The 20,413-nt window shown below is 43.4% G+C and overlaps 1 protein-coding gene across 1 annotated transcript in view; it reads left to right on the plus strand.

The window, feature by feature from the left end:
• The window catches only part of GPM6B (glycoprotein M6B), a 129,298-nt gene that overhangs the window by 76,069 nt on the left and 32,816 nt on the right, over positions 1-20,413 (plus strand). The gene's annotated exons all lie outside the window — the stretch shown is intronic.

Consider the following 20,413-nt stretch of genomic DNA (forward strand, 5'->3'; position numbering starts at 1 on the left):
AGGGGAGCAGCAAGGGGCCTGCAGGGGGTATGGAGCCCCCCGTTCTCATGATCAGGGGGATACCAGCGGTAGGACCACCACCAATTTGAGTTATACCCTATGCTGTGGATAGGGGATAAATTGTACCTACTGGAATACCCCTTTAACAGTTTAACACTGTGAGATCTCTATGCATTTTGCATCTATCACACAGTGCATCAGCTCTATAACCCATTTTAGAAAGAAGGGTGGTAGTAGGTAGAATAGCCTATGTGCTTTGCTAAATTAACCTTGTCGTTTTGGTAAAGAATAACTGCACATTCCCAAAACTTTTGACATGTCCTGGTTGATGAGACCCCATGATTGCTGAACCAAAAGAACCGGGACGGTCACAGTGCTTATGTATCTATGTTCATCAATCATGGAGACCCGGAGCTTTACTAATCAATAGTTTTGTGAATGTGCAGTTGCTCGGGGATGTGTTGTGTTCTTATCCAGATGCTGATTGTCCAGTAATTCGTTAACTATAGTAATCTAATAGTGTGTGTGTGTGTGATAATCAGGTTATGTTAGTGATCCTTTTCCAGATTTGGCCACACATATCCGTGTAATTGTATAGCAAAGTCCACATTTTTCAGTACATCACCAGTTGGACCCATGAATTACCAGTTGTCACACTAAAGTCACGTTGGCTTTCAGAGATGAAATTTGGAAGCTTTCATGCAGTTTCATGTCACAGGATTCTTCTCCAGAGCACAGTGAACGGGCTCCTGCCAGTACCTGGCATCTTCTACATCTCATTAATACTCATGAATATTCATAGGTGCTCTAAACACAACTGATGTCATGCAGACATTTTTAAAGGGTGCGGAGGGAAGATACAGCTTCAGTGCACAGCACATGCATCAGTCATGGGTGAACCTGTGCAGCTGCGAGGGGGTCCAGCACCACCTTAACTGCTCTTTACTGTCATACTTGTATAATGAGTTTATAGCTTATCGTTACTAGCAGATTGATGCACAACAGTGAGGGATATGGAGAGTCAAGATGTAGGTACTGTGTAACTAGCACCTATTCTCATTAAAGGGCTGATCCCATTTTTTTGTTTAAGCTATTTTCAGAACCTTGGCAGAAGTGTGAACAGTGCTACATGTACGTAGCAACCTTTCCATTCTTGGGATTTACCCTGTTCTCAAGATAGGAGCAGGTCCCAGAGGTGAAAGCCACACCTGTTCAACAGTTAAGGCATATCCTGTGGATATGTGCCCTAAGACCACTGCAATTAGGGACTACTACTACCATGACACAGTGTTCCTGGTCTGAAACAATGTTTAGGTAGGTGGTAAATGTCAAGGTACTGTATTACTAGTCCTATGTGGTTTGACCACCTAAACCTGGCTATTATTTTGTGTGGCTTTGTGTCAGAGCAACATCCACATGAATGCTTGGGCCCAAGGTTTCCCAGCAAATTGTTGTCCAGGGCATCATCTCTGGCAGTTGGTGCCATCTTTTTTCCCCAGGTAATTGAAACACACAGCTGACCATCCATAGGATGTAAAAAAAAAACGTGATTCATCTAACCAGGCTGCCTTATTCTATTGCATGGTCTAATTCTGATCTTCAGATTCCTGTTGTAGTTGATTTCTGGACTGGACAGAGGTCATCTTGTGTGCTGTGAAAAGTCTGTGACTACGCAATTCCCGTGTACAGCAAGCTATGATGCCCTGTGTATTGTGATACTTTTCTAACGTAGCCAGTATTCAGTTTTTCAGCATGCATTTGTACTACAATAGCTCTTTTCTCCTAGCATTTACTCCCTACACACATTATTAAAGTCTACCTAAAGGTTCATAAACCTGTTCTAAATGTGAACCTTTCTAATATGTGACACAAGGGGGAGCAGGTGCCAGCACGTCAACGGATGTTGATATTGGCGCAGAGAGGAGTGGAAGTGTCAGTCCTGGAGCCACACAGACCGAATCCAGCGGCAGGGAACAGGTGAGGATCATCACCACCATGGGTCAACCACGTCTGGAGGTCTGTTTTATGGTAGTCTTGGATAACCCCTTTAAGGCTCATTTGGTTTGTTGTGTTCACATTTAATATCGGAAATGTTCTGCTGCCAGCTTGTGTAGAAATCTCTGAATTTTATCCCAAGAAAATGGCATATTTCAGTGAGCTGCATTTTACTGAAGTCTCTGAAGGTATCCCATGTGAGTTGGTTTCTCCATAGATAGTTATTTTTTGCTTTACCAGCTGATATTTTTTAAGTATGACAAGTTTGCTTCCTGTGTCTATTTCCAAGAACTTGAGATAAAATTGGGTAATTACTTCCAGAAGACAAAGTCTATGTTCTGTGATTTGCTTTATTAATTTGAGTCCAACGTTAAGAAATGAGTTTTTACAAACCTTTAGAGATGTAAAGCACTACAAAAACCTATATATACTTCTTAGCAACAACCTGTGACTGTGTTTGGTTTGTTAAGTTAGTAATGTATTGCATTGTATTTCCCTCATGTTTAGGGCAGAGATTAGGTACAAGGTTAATACATCTGAAACTGTTTCATATGTTGGTGCCTGTCTTCAAAGTGTAAGAAGTAAGTCTCATGTGTGGAGAGAAGGGAATTGATTTTGCAATCAAACTTGACTAGAATTTCCCAATCATTTGGGTTCTCAGCGAAACATGTCACATGTCCTCCATTTGTGCCCTAGCCTGTGGGCTTGCCCATAATGCCTTGCGGTCAGCCTCAAGCATTCTGTTTATTAAGAATTAAATGAGATTATTTATCTTGCATCAACTTTTGGAGTGCCGTGGATTTAACTTATACTGTCTAAACCACTCTCACAGGCACCCACACTGGATCCAAGGTGTGCAGAGTACATATTTATTCAATTGCGGTCAGCCTCAGCCAGTCAGGAGGGACAATATTGACATGTCATAGGCACTATATATTATGTCAACCAGGGAATCCATGTGTATTTGTAGCTTGTACATTAACAATCACACAATACACTTAGACAGGGCCAGTTTTAGGGAATATAATAGCGAACTAGTGAGATGTGTTGTACTGATGGCTAGGGTCAGTGTAGTGAGTGTCATAGAACTCCATTTACAGTGAGTGATACACTTCCACAGCAATATTTAACAGTATAGAATACAATCTTTTTATTAATATGCATTATAGAAATCCAAGCTACAGCACATAATGTATAATCGCAGACAAAATTCTTCTGCACCATTCTATCAATTTGTCCAGGATGTTCCGAACTGTGCCGCTGTTGCCATTACTACTACTCCTACACAGCTAGACATTCTGCCGCCTTGTCCATCTATTCTACACTGTACTGCTAAAGCTGCTCCTAAAAAAGGGTTTTATGGATTTTATAAAAATCCATTGCTTCTTCAATTTTCATAACAAAATATATTTTCTTTAAAATAACAGCAAACCTGTTGCTACCACCCAACACCGGGATAATATTTGGACCTTTTGTTAAAAGCGACCAGCCATTGCTTCTTCCGATATCCCTGTGTGTGTACAAACACCAGCAGACATTTCCCCCAAAAGGAATCATTTCTGCACCATTTTGTTTCTAATTTAAAAACAAACATAAAAAAAATGAGTTATTTTTATTACTATAATCTGCCATCCGTTTACCCATAGCTATATACAAGTATCTCACAAAAGAGAGTACGCCCCTCACCTTTTTGTAAATATTTTATTCTATCTTTTCATGGGACAACACTGAAGATATGACACTTTGATACAATGTAAAGTAGTCAGTGTACAGCTTGTATAACAGTGTAACTTTCGTGTGCCCTCAAAATAACTCAACACACAGTCATTAATGTATAAACTGCTGGCAACATAAGTGAGTACACCCCTAAGTGAAAATGGCCGCATCATTTCTGCATTCAGGAAAAAATAGCAGCTTGTAAGGGTACTTTCACACTTGTGTTTTTCTTTTCCGGCATAGAGTTCCGTCTAAAGGGCTCAATACCGGAAAAGAACTGATCAGGCATATCCCCATGCATTCTGAATGGAGAGAAATCCGTTCAGGATGCATCAGGATGTCTTCAGTTCAGTCTTTTTCACTGATCAGGCAAAAGATTAAACCGCAGCATGCTACGGTTTTATCTCCGGCCAATAAAAAACGTAAGACTTGCCTGAATGCTGGATCCGACATTTTTTTCCATACGAATGTATTAGTTCAAAATACCGGAATGCCGGATCAGTCTTTGCGCAGACCGAAAAAAAGGTGAAAAAAATAAATGTCGGATCCATTTTGCCGGATGACACCGGAAAGACGGATCCGGCATTTCAATGCATTTTTCTGACTGATCAGGCATTTTTAAGACTGATCAGGATCCTGATCAGTCTTACAAATACCATCAGTTGGCATACATTTTGCCGACGGAACTGCTTGCCGGATCACTCTGCCACAAGTGTGAAAGTAGCCTTATATATTCTACATTTTTTAACTCTGCTCTAGTTCTATAGAAGTTAATGGGGTTTGCGTGAAAAACGGAAGGCATCCGGATGCAATGCGTTTGTCACTGATGGTTGTTAAGAGATGTAGATTGTTATTCTTCAGTATTTTTTTTTTTTTTTTCACGTGAGTTTTTTTTTTTTTTCCTGAACAGATCCTGACACAATCTGTATCGCTTGTGTGAAAGAGGCCTAAGATTGATAGCCCTTCCTCAGGATGGGCAATCGGTATCTGAACTATGGAGGTCTGATTCCTGGCATCCCCACTGATCAGCTAAATGAAGGGGCCACCCATTGTTTAGCCATGCACAGTGCCACAGGTTTAGCTCTGGCATGTGCTGCACTACCAGCCATAGCCACAATGAAATGTATGAAGCCATGCCTGGATAAACAGTGAAGGGGATGCTGCACTCCAGAGCAGCCTGTTCAGTCAGCTGGTTGGATACTGAACCCTAACTAATCAGATATTGATGGCATCTCATGAGAAAAAGGTATCAAAGTTCGTCTTGGAAGAAAATACTAATAGTTAAATGGGGGTTCTGAGATTTTTCTTACTGATGACCTATCCTCTGGATAGGTCCTAGTATCTGATTGACACCCAGGACCCCTGCCGATCAGCTGTTGTACCCTAGGCCTACTCACTGCTTTGCCTAGTGTCCCGTTCATGTGTCACGCATCCTCGGAGCAGCTCAGCCCTATCCAAGTGAATGGGGCTGAGCTGCAATACCAAGCACAGCAGCTATACTATGTACAGCAATGTGCTTGGTGAGCTGCGAGAAGGCAGTGCCGCTCACAGGAGCTGATCGGCAGGGGTCCCGGGTGTCAGACCACCACCGATCAGGCAAAGAAAAATTGGAAAACGATTTAAAAGTGCCCATGGCATGCAGCAGAGACAATTTAAATCTTTGCACAAAATATCATAGCTTAGAATTCCATCAATGTTTATAATGACAAATGAATATTAAATAAAATTATTACATGCATAATATTTGGATGGAAGTTTTATATAATCGCTGTGGTTACAGTCATAAGAAAATTACTTGGAAAAAAATAGTCTTGTGCATGTACATTTCCTTTAGTTTATAAATATCCTTGTCGTTTTCAGTAGAATTAGATAATGATGCAGATACAGATTTAAAAGATTCTTGTTGCCATGAAAACAGATTTTTTTTTTTTTTCCTGGCTGCTGAACATGTTGCATTAGCATATTTCCTATGTAGCCATGTAATTGTTCCATCTAAAAATACATTCTTAATCTCTCGTCATAGTGTCTTTCACACATATGTCGGCATGAAGGATTGTGAGCTTTTTGACCCTATTTTTTATAATAAATTGTAACAATATATTACAAAAATTCTTGTATTCTCGAAAATCACATTGATCCAAACTGCTCATGGCCAAGCGAATAGCCGAAACTCCATGTCCAGGATGTGCTGTGTGGATCAAGCGCCTGAGAATTTGTGATTAGCCTCAAAAAAATCTGTTGTAATTGGCTCATTTTGTCTTCTCTTATTTACATTGGTTGTGTCCCAACACTGCCTATATGGTTGTCTTGTCTGCCCATGATAAGGAAAATCTGAAGTTCATTTCCACATGTTTATCATAGGAATGGAAACAGTCTCAGTTTTCGTGCACATATTTTCAGTTTTCCTTGTGCATTCCACAGACAGTATAGCAGTGGAATGTACTGGAGATGCTTCAACATTGGTAAAATCTTTCTAAGAGGACATGGTTCAAGGTCCTAGCCGGATGTGTGTCTTACACCAGAGGAACTGATTGAATTTCGCAGGAACACACATCCCAACTGGTAACACCCTTCTGGACCTTTGTTGCAGACTGCTAGTAATTTATAACTTCTAGTAGTTATGATAAAGGAATGGTACAACATAGTCATAACAATAGGTTATTCACAACTGTAATTACAAGGGGGAGACGAGTACCGTGTTTTTCAGACTATAAGATGCACTTTTTTCCCCAAAAGTGAGGGAAAAGTGATAGTACATCTAATAGTCCGATTGCTAATGACCGCTTCCATTAGCATGGTCATCAGCATGAGGGAGACGTGGGAAGAGGTAAGGGAAGTGCTGCGCAGTTCTAACCCTCCCTTGCCTTCTTCCAGGCTCTGCTCTGCACTGTGTCCTGACGGCATATTGAGTCTGGAAGTGGTGCACACTATAACCTGATGCCGTCTGACATCAGGTCACAGTACAGCACGGGCCTGTAGAAGATCAGGGAGCAGTGAGTGGGAGCTCCATCCAGAGCTGGGGTAAGTTTATTTTATTATTTTTAGATCTGTTCTGAGGGCTGACGGCGCTCTGTTCTGAGGGCTGACGGCGCTCTGTTCTGAGGGCTGACGGCGCTCTGTTCTGAGGGCTGACGGCGCTCTGTCCTGAGGGCTGACGGCGCTCTGTCCTGAGGGCTGACGGCGCTCTGTCCTGAGGGCTGACGGCGCTCTGTCCTGAGGGCTGACGGCGCTCTGTTCTGAGGGCTGACGGCGCTCTGTCCTGAGGGCTGACGGCGCTCTGTCCTGAGGGCTGACGGCGCTCTGTCCTGAGGGCTGACGGCGCTCTGTCCTGAGGGCTGACGGCGCTCTGTCCTGAGGGCTGACGGCGCTCTGTCCTGAGGGCTGACGGCGCTCTGTCCTGAGGGCTGACGGCGCTCTGTCCTGAGGGCTGACGGCGCTCTGTCCTGAGGGCTGACGGCGCTCTGTCCTGAGGCTGAGAGGCGTCTCATTTGAGGTCTGATGAAAAATGTTTTTTTCTTATTTTCCTCCAACAAATCCTAGGTGCGTCTTATAGTCTGAAAAATACGGTAGTTCCTAAAGCTAGGAGGTTACAGGTCCACTTTTAAATGTGCCAAAAAATATGTATGACTTGGTACACTCTCTTCAGCAGCTTTACATGGATCAGTATGTGTACAAGGAAAGCTGTCAATCTGTCTATGTGGGCAGGGGAAGCAGGACTCGCATGAACTCTGAAATCTGCCCTATGTGAGACCTGCTTTACATAGTGATGTGCATTTTAAAAGCAGAGCATATATCTATATCCAGTATTTTTGGAATTATCTGTTTCTTGAAAGATAAATTTGATTGTAGACTGGGTGAGTAGTCATGAATACATGTCTTCTCACATTAGATTACATTTTCCATGAAATCCCGCTGACTCCTTGATTTCACACATCCTGTTTGCTTTAAGATTGTATGTGGATAATACAGAAAGATATTGCAAAGGGCCACAAAGGTTACATATTTCCATAACAGTTTCTGCCTTTTCTTTCTGTGTACATATGTCATCTGAGCCATTCCGTACTATAATGCTGAGATTTCATAAATGAGCCTTACAAAGTACATTAAGAAAGTTTGCCGTTTGTAGATTGTTCTTATTCAAGTCTCAAAGTACATTTTTGTGGATTGCCATTATATGGCCAGTAGTATAGCTTTGCTCGTACACATCATACAGCAGTCTGTTGTCCTTAATATCCCTTGAAGTCTGTATGCAGTCTGTGTGCACTCTATACGCTGTGTTGCGCTGTCAGGAGATGGTAGGCAATTTGACAGCAGTCAAACCCAATCAAAGGAATGATGCAGCACTCATACACTGACGGGAACAGCAACTTTTCTCAGTGGAGAGGCACAGGATTCATGGTTACAACTTTAGGTACAAAGCAGTCTTGGCTTGCTTGACAGTTACAGTTCTTGGCACTAATCTTGATTGTTACTGTTTTTCGCACAACACTTCAGGAGAGTTTCTATAATTTTGATTCCCAAAACAGTGATGGCTTCCAGTGTGGGGAGAATCTTCAGGATGACAAGGTATGCCACATTATGTTTGGTGGTCATTGTGCCCTTCTTTTAAGAACCCACCAGCTGCCTCTAAATTCATTGTGAGTTGCATTTAGATGCTGCGGCTGCTATTGAGTGTGACATCTAAAAGGTTAAAAGGCCAGAATCAAAGATAGATTTAATGCTGACTTTCTATGATAGCAGATTCCCATTGGAGGTGGTAAGGGCACAGCTAGCTCATGTGATGGTGCCATCGTCATGATGTACATTTATAGCATGGTGGAGGAACGAACCTCTTACCATTGCATAAATGTAAATCGTGATGTGGGAAGTGATTTTAATTTCTTTGCACAGTCATGGGCATAGTGGTCTGTCTTGCTGCAATACAAGCACTCTCCCTTTTAGGGGTGATATCTTCTTCCAGGCTGCCTCTAAACAGCTGGATGCCCGATAGTCTCTTTTCCTCTAATCTCTTTCTAAAGAGCTGAGGACTAATTTGGCTTTCATCCAGTCAGTCCCTCAATCAGCAGCATGTTATAGAGCAGGAGGAGCTGAGCAGATTGATTATATAGTTTATGGGAAAAGAGTCAGTAAAACGTATAATTTATACATTTATGTCTGACTTTTCTAACTTAAGACCACCTATGTGAACAGATCTCAGTACACATGGGAGGTGTTATCAGTAATAGCATTCTCTGTGTAAGTGTGTGTACAGTATCTCGCAAAACTGACTACACCCTCACATTTTTGTACATATTTTATCTTTTCATGGGACAATACTGAAGATCTGACACTTTGATACAATGTAAAGTAGTCAGTGTACAGCTTGTATAACAGTGTAAATTTGGTGTGCCCTCAAAATAACTCTCAGCCATTAATGTCTAGCAACAAAAGTGAGTCTTCACCTCATGGCAAAGAACTCTCTGAGAATGTGAAAAAAAAGAATTGTTGCTCTACATAAAAGTTGCCTAGGCTATAAGAAGATTGCCAACACCCTGGAACTGAGCTGCAGCCCGGTGGTCAAGACCATACAGCAGTTTAACAAGACAGGTTCCACTCAGAAGAGGCCTCACCATGGTCCACCAAAGAAGATGAGTGCACATGCTCAGCATCATATCCAGAGGTTGTCTTTTCAAAGTGAGTGCTGCCAGCATTGCTGCAGATGTTGAAGGGGGTGGTCAGCCTGTCAGTGCTCAGACCATACGCGGCACACTGCATCAAACTGGTCTGCATGGCAGTCGTCCCAGAAGGAAGCTTCTTCTAAAGATGATGCACAAGATAGCCCGCAAACAGTTTGCTGAAGACAAGCGGATTAAGAATATGGATTACTGGAACCACGTCCTGTGGTCTGATGAGACCAAGATAAACTTATTTGGTTCAGATTGTGTCAAGCGTGAGTTGCAGCAACCAGGTGAGGAGTACAAAGACAAGTGTGTCTTACCTACAGTCAAGCATGGTGGCGGGGGTGTCATGGTTTGGGGCTGCATGAGTGCTGCAGGCTGTGGGGAGATACAGATCATTGAGGGAACCATAAATGCCAACATGTACTGTGACATACTGAAGCAGAGCATGACCCCCCTCCCTTCAGAATTTGGGACACAGGGCAGTATTCCATCATGAGAATGACCCAAACACACTTCCAAGACGACCACTGCCTTGCTAAAGAAACGGAAGGTAAAGATGCTGGCTGGCCAAGCATGATTCCAGTGGCAACCTGTGAAGCTCTAGTGCACTACATACCCAAGAGAGTTAAGGCAGTGCTGGAAAACAATGGTCACTACACAAAATATTGACACTTTGGGCACAATTTGGCCATTTTCACATAGGGGTGTACTCACTTTTGTTGCCAGCGGTTTAGACATTAAAGGGGTATTCCCATCCCAATGATCACTGTTAAATCTGTTTAATGATTTGACAGTGATCATTTTTGTAAATACATTTAATTGCCCAATTCCCACCCTTTTAGAGAAAATAAGTCCCCTCTTACCTGATCGTTGTCTTTGGTCTCCCCTGGTTATGGCCACCTCTCCTGTCAAATCCCGCCGGGCCGCGCTTGCGCAGAAGATTGAAGATTTTCTCCGGGCCGCGCAATGTCCTGAACGCGCATGCGCCATGATGACTTCTTCCTTGCCAGTATAGTACAACTGCTCACATCGGCTCTGTACTATACAGGCCAGGAATAAGTCACCATAGCGCATGTGCGGCGGCGTGCGCGTTCAGGACATTGCCCGGCCGGGAGAAAATCTTCAGTCTAATGCACAAGCGCTGCCCAGCCGGGAGAAGAATCCAAGGAAGTGAACGTCGCGCTCAAGGAAGGCAAGTATGAAAAGGGAAGATAGGAATACCCCTTTAATGGCTGTGTGTTGAGTTATTTTGAGGGCGCACCAAATTGACACTAATACAAGCAATACACTGACTACTTTACAAAGTGTCATTACTTTAGTGTTGGGGTGTACTCACTTATGTGAGATTACGTAGATAGCTGTCAGTCACTGATAACACCTCCCCTGTGTATGGAGAGCTGTTCACATGGATGGTCTTAAGTTAGAAAAGGCAAACTAGCAATCTGATTAGCTCCTCCTGCTCTATAACATGCTGCCTGCAGATTGCATGGCATTTTGTGGTGACAGGTCCTCTTTAAAGGGGATGTCTCAGTTTCCAGTAAGTGGCACTTACCATGTAGAGAAAGTTAATACAAGGCACTTGCTAATGTATTGTGATTGTCCATATTGCTTCCTTTGCTGGCTGAATACATTTTTACATCACATTATACACTGCTCGTTTCCATGGTTATGACCACCCTTCAATCCATCAGTGGTGGTCTTGCTTGCACACTATAGAAAAAAAGTGTTGGCCTCTCTGATGGCCTGGACCGTGGGAGAGCACATAGTCTGGCGCTTTTTCCCATAGTGTGCAAGCACGGCCACCACAAATGGATTGCAAAGTGGTCGTAACCATGGAAACGAGCAGTGTGTAGCATAATGGAAAAATGAATGAAGCCAGCAAAGGAAGCAATATGGACAATCGCAATACATTAGTAAGTGTCTTGTATTAACTTACTCTACCTGATAAATGCTGTTTGCTGAAGTGAGACAACCCCTTTAAGTAGGGCTCCCACAGCCATCATAGAATGGACATGGAATGATAGTTGCAGCCCATCAAAGGAATAACTCTGCACACAAGCAGGCTAAGGCTATTTTCACACTTGCGGCAATGTGATCCGGCAGGCTGTTCCGTCGTTGGAACTGCCCGCCGGATCCGCCGATCTGGATGTGACTGAAAGCATTTGCAGATCCGTCTCAAAATGCATTGCAAGAACAGATCCGTCTTGTATCTTTTTTCACATTTTTACCGGTCTGCGCATCCCCAGTCCGGAGGGATTCTAAATACCGGAATGCCGGGGTTGGCACTAATACATTCCAATGGGGGGAAAATACCGGATCAGTTTTTTCCGGAGATAAAACCATAGTGCTAATGCTACGGTTTTAGGGCTCTTTCACACTTGCGTTCTTTTCTTCCAGCATAGAGTTCCGTCGTCGGGGCTCTATGCCGGAAGAATCCTGATCAGTTTTATCCTAATGCATTCTGAATGGAGTGAAATCCGTTCAGGATGCATCAGGATGTCTTCAGTTCCGGACCGGAACGTTTTTTGGCCGGAGAAAATACCGCAGCATGCTGCGCTTTTTGCTCCGGCCAAAAATCCTGAAGACTTGCCGCAAGGCCGGATCCGGAATTAATGCCCATTGAAAGGCATTAATCTGGATCCGGCCTTAAGCTAAACATCGTTTCGGCGCATTGCCGGATCCGACGTTTAGCTTTTTCTCAATGGTTACCATGGCTGCCGCGACGCTAAAGTCCTGGCAGCCATGGTAAAGTGTAGCGGGGAGTGGGGGAGCAGCATACTTACCGTCCGTGCGGCTCCCGGGGCGCTCCAGAGTGACATCAGGGCGCCCCAAGCGCATGGATCATGTGATCGCATGGCACGTCATCCATGCGCATGGGGCGCTCTGACGTCATTCTAGAGTGCCCCGGGAGCCGCACGGACGGTAAGTATACCGCTCCCCCGCTCCTACTATGGCAACCAGGACTTTAATAGCGTCCTGGGTGCCATAGTAACACTGAACGCATTTTGAAGACGGATCCGTCTTCAAATGCTTTCAGTACACTTGCGTTTTTCCGGATCCGGCGTGTAATTCTGGCAAGTGGAGTACACGCTGGATCCGGACAACACAAGTGTGAAAGAGGCCTTAGCTCTGTCCTGATCAGTCAAAATGACTGAACTGAAGACAGCCTGATGCATCCTGAACGGATTGCTCTCCATTCAGAATGCATAGGGATATAACTGATCAGTTATTTTCCTGTATAGAGCCCCTAGGATGGAACTCTGTGCCGGAAATGAAAAACACAAGTGTGAAAGTACCCTTACAGGAACAATCGCTTTACTCGGTGAGGCATATGCTTGCTGGTTACAGTTCAGGTACGATGTTTGGCGGTTGCATTTCAGGAACAAATTTTATTTTAATTTTTACAGTTCTTGGCCTAAAATGCAATGATTACAATCGCAGAAAGACTTGATGTGGTGATTTATTCTGAATGGATCACAGACTTTGGTGTAAGACAAAAGTTCAGGACCCTGTGACAGCGTCTGCACAGCAGTTCTTGGTTGCATCATGGGGGATGGTTGGTCCTCTCACAGTTGGCCACTCTTACTTTGCTAGCAGCTCACTACTCGACTTAACAGTTTTGGAAGTCCCTTGTGGTGCTCCTCTACAGCCTGTCTCAGACCTGCATTCACTCTTTTTCTCCTGGGTTTCCCCCGCAGAAACGTAGCCATCATTCCTCTGGCCTGTCTTCCTCAGCTTACGCCCCGATTCGGCTCACCGCACACACTCTGTCCTTCTCTCTCCCAACTCTTTCTTCAGACTATGCAAACTCTCTCAAGTAGCACTAAACATGCACCAACTGTCAATGAAGCCAGACAACCCATTTTATATACTTTTACATCCACAGTCAAAATGGTGACCCCCAATATCACATAGCTGCCATGCAGTACACATAGAAATAACATTATAATAAATGTGCACAACCTTCACATGAACAAATGCCCCGAGCGCCCCTTACTGTGGCAGTCCTCCATTCAGCAGCAGTTACAGAGATCTGATATTAGGGACTGCTTCATAATAGGAAGTATTCTAGTCGGTTATAAAGTTTTATAATTTAATATAACATCAATAGTTCAGGACCCTGTTCAATGGGAAATCCAATTCAAAGGATCTTATGATATCTGATAGAGATACATGACAACATTACTTTGGTAGAATTTGCGATCTTTCACAACCTCTAATTTGCAGAAAGAATGGGCTCGGTAGACACAAGGGGCATTCAAACCAGTGGCAATGTGTTTGGAATTTTGCAGTAAGAAATCTCTGTTATACGGGATCATACACAGGATTTGGTCAAGTGGGGGATTCATTGATGTGGTCTTGCATATTCGCTGTGCGCACATAGAAAGATGAATATGTACAATGCCCACATCATAAAGTATGGTTTCACAATACAGTGGGCATAGATTATGGTGCCGTACTGTACATATAAATAATGCCAGCACAGAGTACACATAATGTACCAATACTATAGAAATAAATAATGCCACTATACAATACACAAACAGCAGAATACGCTCCATAAACAATAGGCAGAGCACCCCTTTTATTAGGTGAGCGCTCCACCCTCTAAACATTAGCACCAATATAGTGAAGTGTGTTGTCTTTGATCTACAGTAGGAAAATGATAAATGGACGTTCCCCTGGTGAATAGGGTAGTAAAAGTAAAGTTAAGACATTCATTTCAGGATGCCACATTTTTACGTTTCATAACATTTTTTGTAAAACTTCTCTCTCGTTTTCTAAATCCTAATCATCCCCACATTACTCTGCGGTACTTCTGGCTGCTTCCTTATAGATCACATGATGCCTATCCGACAAGTGATCTCTCCCAGCCATTGGACCACCTCCAGAGTATGAGCTATGTGGGGTTTCGCTCTGGTAGAAGGGGTAAGCGGTCGCAGTACAGAGGCAAAAACTTCAGTGTTTATTCACACTTGAATCAAATGCACAAAACAATGCGTTACTTTGCAGTCTTGGTGTTTACTTCACACAATGGAAAGTACATCTTGGTGTTACTTCTCACAAGTTGGAAAGTTCATATGAGACAAGTCACCTTGATGTCAGTTCTGCCTCCAGCAGTCCATGGCAGGCTTTAGGGGGCCTATTTCCTCAGCCCATAGGTCTCATCCCTCCAACCTGGCACCAAGCCTCAGATCCCAACACAGAGATCCTGCTGCTGAGCCCAGCTGCCTATTTAAGGACAGCCAGGTGCTGCCAAAAACCCGGACTGGCAATTAAAATCCAGTCTGGTATTTGACCCCCACCTGGCTGCAAATCAGCCCAGCAGCACACGCTGGGAGGAAAATACCTGTTTTCCCAGACCATTCCCCACACTGTGTCACAGCTGTCACTAAAAACACGTACGTGGGCCAGGTCCCTGCTGTATCTTAATTGCACATGCATGTAAACGGTAGACCACTTATGCTGGTATTGCTGGGCACAGAAGACTCGTAGTGGGTTGTTAATACACGCACTGGAGTTTAGGCAAAATGGATTTTAGGAACTATAGTGTTCCGGAGCTCCAACATGTCCACAAACCAGAAGAAGCAGAAATCCCATTCATCCTATCACAGAGCCATAGAGTTCCATAGTAAAATTCTGGACAACCTTTCTTTTGGGGAACACTGTTTCAAAGAAAGAAAATTCATCTATGAATGATCTTTCATGTAATGAAAGATCTTTTGCCTGACTATTGGACAAAAATTTCATCAGTCGTCTAAAATGGATTTTCATTGCAAAATTTCAAACAAAGAATAATCATTTTGATGGACGTCTGTTCTGATCAACTCTAGGGTACAATCACAGAGTGCAGTCTAATATGACTATAGCAGGCTCTAACTAAACTAATAAGACTGCACTATTTAATTGATATGCATGGTTAATGGCTGCGTTGTATTGAAGGTACCACACAGTTGTTAACAATACAGACTGACTAAGGCCTCTTTCCGACGGGCGTTGCGGGAAAAGGTGCGGGTGCGTTGCGGGAACATGCACGATTTTTCTGCGCGAGTGCAAAACATTGTAATGCGTTTTGCACGCGCGTGAGAAAAATCGGCATGTTTGGTACCCGAACTTCTTCACAGAAGTTCGGGCTTGGGATCGGTGTTCTGTAAATTGTATAATTTTTCCCTTTATAACATGGTTATAAAGGGAAAATAATAGCATTCTGAATACAGAATGCATAGTACAATGGCGCTAAAGGGGTTAAAAAATAAAAAATAATTTAACTCGCCTTAATACACTTGCTCGCGCAGCCCCGGCATCTCTTCTGTCTGTCTTCTGTGCAGGAAAAGGACCTGTGGTGACGTCACTCCGGTCATCACATGGTCCATCACATGATCTTTTACCATGGTGATGGATCATGTGATGACCGGAGTGATGTCACCACAGGTCCTTTTCCTGCACACAGCACAGAAGACAGACAGAAGAGAAGCCGGGCTGCGCGATCAAGTGGATTAAGGTGAGTTAAATTTTTTTTATTTTTTTAACCCCTCCAGCGCTATTGTGCTATTGTACTCTGTATACAGAATGCTATTATTTTCCCTTTATAACCATGTTATAAGAGAAAATAATAATGATCGGGTCTCTATCCCGATCGTCTCCTAGCAACCGTGTGTTAAAATCGTACCGCATCCGCACTTGCTCGCGGATGCTTGCAAATTTCACGTAGCCCCATTCACTTCTATGGGGCGTGCGTTGCGTGGAAAACGCACAATATAGAGCATGCTGCGATTTTCACGCAACACACAAGTGATGCGTGAAAATCACCGCTCGTGTGCACAGCCCCATAGAAATTAATGGGTCCGGATTCAGTGCGGGTGCAATGCGTTCAACTCGCGCATCGCATCCGCGAGGAATACTCGCTCGTGTGAAAGGGGCCTAAAGGGTAGAGCCCACTGCAGCTGTAAGCCACATCGGAAGCACAACATGACCTTGATGTGTAGTTGTACCCTAAGACTATTGTCTTTTTATAAGATCGCAGTGATTATTGTATACTTCTACATATATTCATATTACATGCTGCCTTTTCTATACATTTTGCTTCTGTTCTTTCGTTCGGCAGTTTGGCGCTCAGTTCTTCAGCAACCTCAGATCTTTTTCAAGCACTCTGCTGTACGCCCACAGAAACTCTGTGGCTCTTTGTGCCATCTGTTTGATTGCTTGAGGCTTATTAATGGGCTCTTTGCTTGACAGGATAAAAATATGTAATTATATATCATTTTGCATTGTATTTCCCTGGCTACCTATCTAATATGAACAGTTTTTTCCTCATGATTACCTTTAGACCAGTATACATTTCTCTCTTCTGATAATATGTATAGGGCGGCATTGTTTTTCAATCACTGCACTACAGCAGTCTGCGTAATCACACTCGCCATATGTGCCCAATGAAATAAATTGAATCCCCAAATGAATTTTTTTTAATGTAGTGGGCGATTTTAATAACAGACTACTGAAGTGGATTCTATTATGTGTGTCTGCTTTTATTGCTTTAATCGTGGTGACATCCTTCCTGTTTTCTACATAACTTGAGACTCCCGGGTCTGGGTCGTCCACTGGAGGACAGTGACTCCAATATTTTATGTACATTAACTAAAGACTGAGGAGCAGGCAGCACATGTGAAGTAGATCATCTTTTATACCTTGTTTCGTTATTAATTTGGTTGGATGTATTAATCTGGTATGTTGTGGCATATGTGTCTGCAGTGCAAGTTTTTCAGCACTGAATCCTATTGGTAATGTCACTAGTAAGTAACATATAGCATCCAATTTTGCTTGCCATTCACGTAATATGATTTGTTAAATGCACACAATCCAGCATGAAAGGGGTTGTCTCATCTCAGACATTGATGACATATTGCTAGAATAAGCTATACATGCTCTAGAGGTGTGGGTTCACTGGGGGCCCACTCCTATCTCCAGAAAGGAGCGCCCGAGGTGAAGGAGAGCACACCGCACAAGCGTGGCCATCCTCCAATCACTGCTATGGGAGTTCCGAAAATAGCCAGATTTTTTTTTGAAAGTTCCATACTGGTGAATGGAGAGCGCACCACGCATGAACGGCTACTTCTCTATTCACTGCTATGAGAATGTTGGAAATGACTGAGCCAGTGCTCAGCTATTCTCAGAATTCCCATAGTAGTGAATGGAAGGTGGCCACACTTGCATAATGTGCTGACCTTGACTTTGGGGGCCCTGTTCGGGAGATAGGTGCGGCACCCACTCCTATCTGACATTGATCCCATATCCTAGTTAGATGAGCCAACCCCTTTTACTTTTCTGAAAATTTGTCAGAAAGATTTGTCAGACTGGCCCACAAGAGTGGCCGTGGAAAAAAACACCTAAAAGTGGCTCCATGTTGTAGGCGGGCCCAAATTTACAGAAGTTGGGGCTAGCACAAGTAGGTGCGGTCTGCTCATGTAGATGGAGACAGAAATACCATAGTGGGGTAGTAGTACTGTATATTGGGCCCCTAGTTACTAATGGCCCCTATTCTTCTCCAGTAATGCCCCCCTTGTGTGTTTGCTCCTAGTGAGAAATGCCCATATAGTACTCAAGTAAAGAAAAAATAATCTTATATTCACCTTTCCCCTTAAACACTGCCTTCTGTGGTGCAGACCACAAGGCTCTTCCAGACTGCTGGGACACAGATGGTTTCAATGACATTATCACGCTGCCTGTGACTTCCGAATGTCATCACTTCGTGACTGCCTGCGCCATTCTTCTACCTCATAGGTCTTCAGGCCTAGTGACTAACGGCAGGGCAGGGAGCTATTGGTGATGCATTTGAATCCAGGAGCGGGACATGCAGTTGCCAGGTACATAAGTTATTGGCGCTCCGAGCGTTAATCAGTGCTGGGAGTGTCAAAATGTTATCTAGCTGTCCATGGTCATGCAGGGGACTTGGGCTGCCCACTGGGCTTCGGCCTAGCAGGAATCATGCAGGTAGGGTCTATGGCTAGTCTGCCACTGAAGGTCTCTATTTGCAGCTTTTAAAGTATATCTCCAGGTTGTTGCGAACAGTAAAAGAGCAGTCTGTGTACTTCACAAACCCACAGGATGCTTAACTAGCCACTCTCCTTACACAAGCCACAGTCTGTCTCACTGCACACATTAACTGGGCCACTCTTCAGACTTCTCGAAAAACACAAAGCAGACAGGTGCTTGGTCGCTATCTTGGTCGCTATCTCTAGTCAATACCCACTCTAGAGTATTATGTCCAGGCCCACACACTTTACACAATCCAGACTAGAAGTTGGTCCAGACCAAGGTAGTCTTTTTCCTGAGTGAGTGCTCACTAGCTCTGCCTAAATGGAGACAGTCTAGAAAATGTCCATGAAGTAAGCAGTGGTCTGTTACCACCCCATGAGATCTCATGGTCTCTATCTCTCTCAGCAGGCCCAAATCCAACTGCTCATCCCCCTCCCTGCTAATTAAATATTGGTAGGGGTACCTTGGCTTAGCCCACCACTACAGAATTCACATGTGGGACAGATGACCTCCTGCCACAGGCCTACTACTACAGTACAAAACATTATAGTGGTCAGCAGTTACTTGACTGGCGGTTAATTGTTCAAGGATATGGTTTACCAGAGCATGTGGTTTAAGGGCTCCAACAGTCCTCACCTGATTTTGCCTAGGAAAATTGCTGTTGGATGTAGTGACATTTGACAACCATTCTAATGAATTGCCAACTGCAAAACACACAGGCTGAGTCTGCCAGAGCAAGTTCTGATGTGTAAGAGGTTCTACACAGTACATAGAAGGGTTCATAGCAGCCGTCTCCCTCTGAGACTTCTATGTCGTAGGGTACATTGACTTTGGTTTATCTTTTTGGAAAATTGCTACAGCAGGTTTTAAGCCAAAACTTGAAGTAGATCCACCAAGTATTGAGATGTATAATAAACAATTATGGTTTTGGCTAAAAATGTGTTTATGAAAAATGCTGTGTGTGAAACTGGCCTTTCCACTGGATGGTTGATAAGTACGGTATATGATTGTCTTCTTCTATATTTGTATTCACGCCTGTGTTTTTGCATGTGAGATTCCAGCCTTCATTGTCTTTTCTTATAGTGCAGTTCAGAACTGCACCATACGTTCTATTGAAATCAAAGGGAAAAAAAAGTCACCAAAAGCATAAAACTGTAGAAGCATCCGGTCAGCAAGGTGTATGTTTGTATGGATTTATACATGATGCATAAAAGTATGTAAAGCAGCACTTATATACTACGACAGTGCAGTGTTCTACAATTTATAAGAAGTATGGCTTACATTTTAATCTTCTGCAGTATGGCAGGTGACCACACTATACAGGATTTCTTTATGACTAGCAAACCATATATGGCCTTGGTTTTTTAACATACCCTATGGAGCTAAATGGGTCCCCACTGGTACCTCTTCTCTCATAATTGTATGTGAACAATAGCAGCTAGCCAAGTGACATTGAAAGTCAAGGTTAGAAAAATACTAGAAAGCTCCAGGTTATGTCCTTACTGTTTGATCGTGGTTGCAAGCCACAGATTTCCAATCTGATCCATTTAGATAGAACATGATTATTAGTGATGAGCGGCAGGGGCAATATTGGAACTCGCGATATTTCGCAAATATTTTGTAGCATATTCGTCATATATTCGTGAATTTGAGATTTATATTCTTGATTGCGAAAATCGGCAATGTATTATTCGCGTAATGCGTGCAAAATATCGCCGTGGGGTAGGCAACTTTTCTATTGGTTGCTAGGGATGTTGCTAAGCTGTGACAAAGCCTTCTCATTGGCCCACTAGCTAGAAGAAGGGAGGGGTGATCACCTGGCGTGTACTGTGTTAAAAAAACAAAAGGAATATTCGTCATTACAAATATACAGCACTATATTCTAAATATCCGCAAATTCTCTAAGTGCCGATATTCGCGAAAAAAATTAGCGTTTTGAATATTCGCACTGAACACTAATAATGATGGATAAAGCCTCCTTCTCTGTGGCTGGAGCTGTACGCCTAGTG

This window comes from Bufo gargarizans, chromosome 3 (assembly GCF_014858855.1).
Source record: "Bufo gargarizans isolate SCDJY-AF-19 chromosome 3, ASM1485885v1, whole genome shotgun sequence".
In the NCBI taxonomy this organism is placed as follows: Eukaryota; Metazoa; Chordata; class Amphibia; order Anura; family Bufonidae; genus Bufo; species Bufo gargarizans.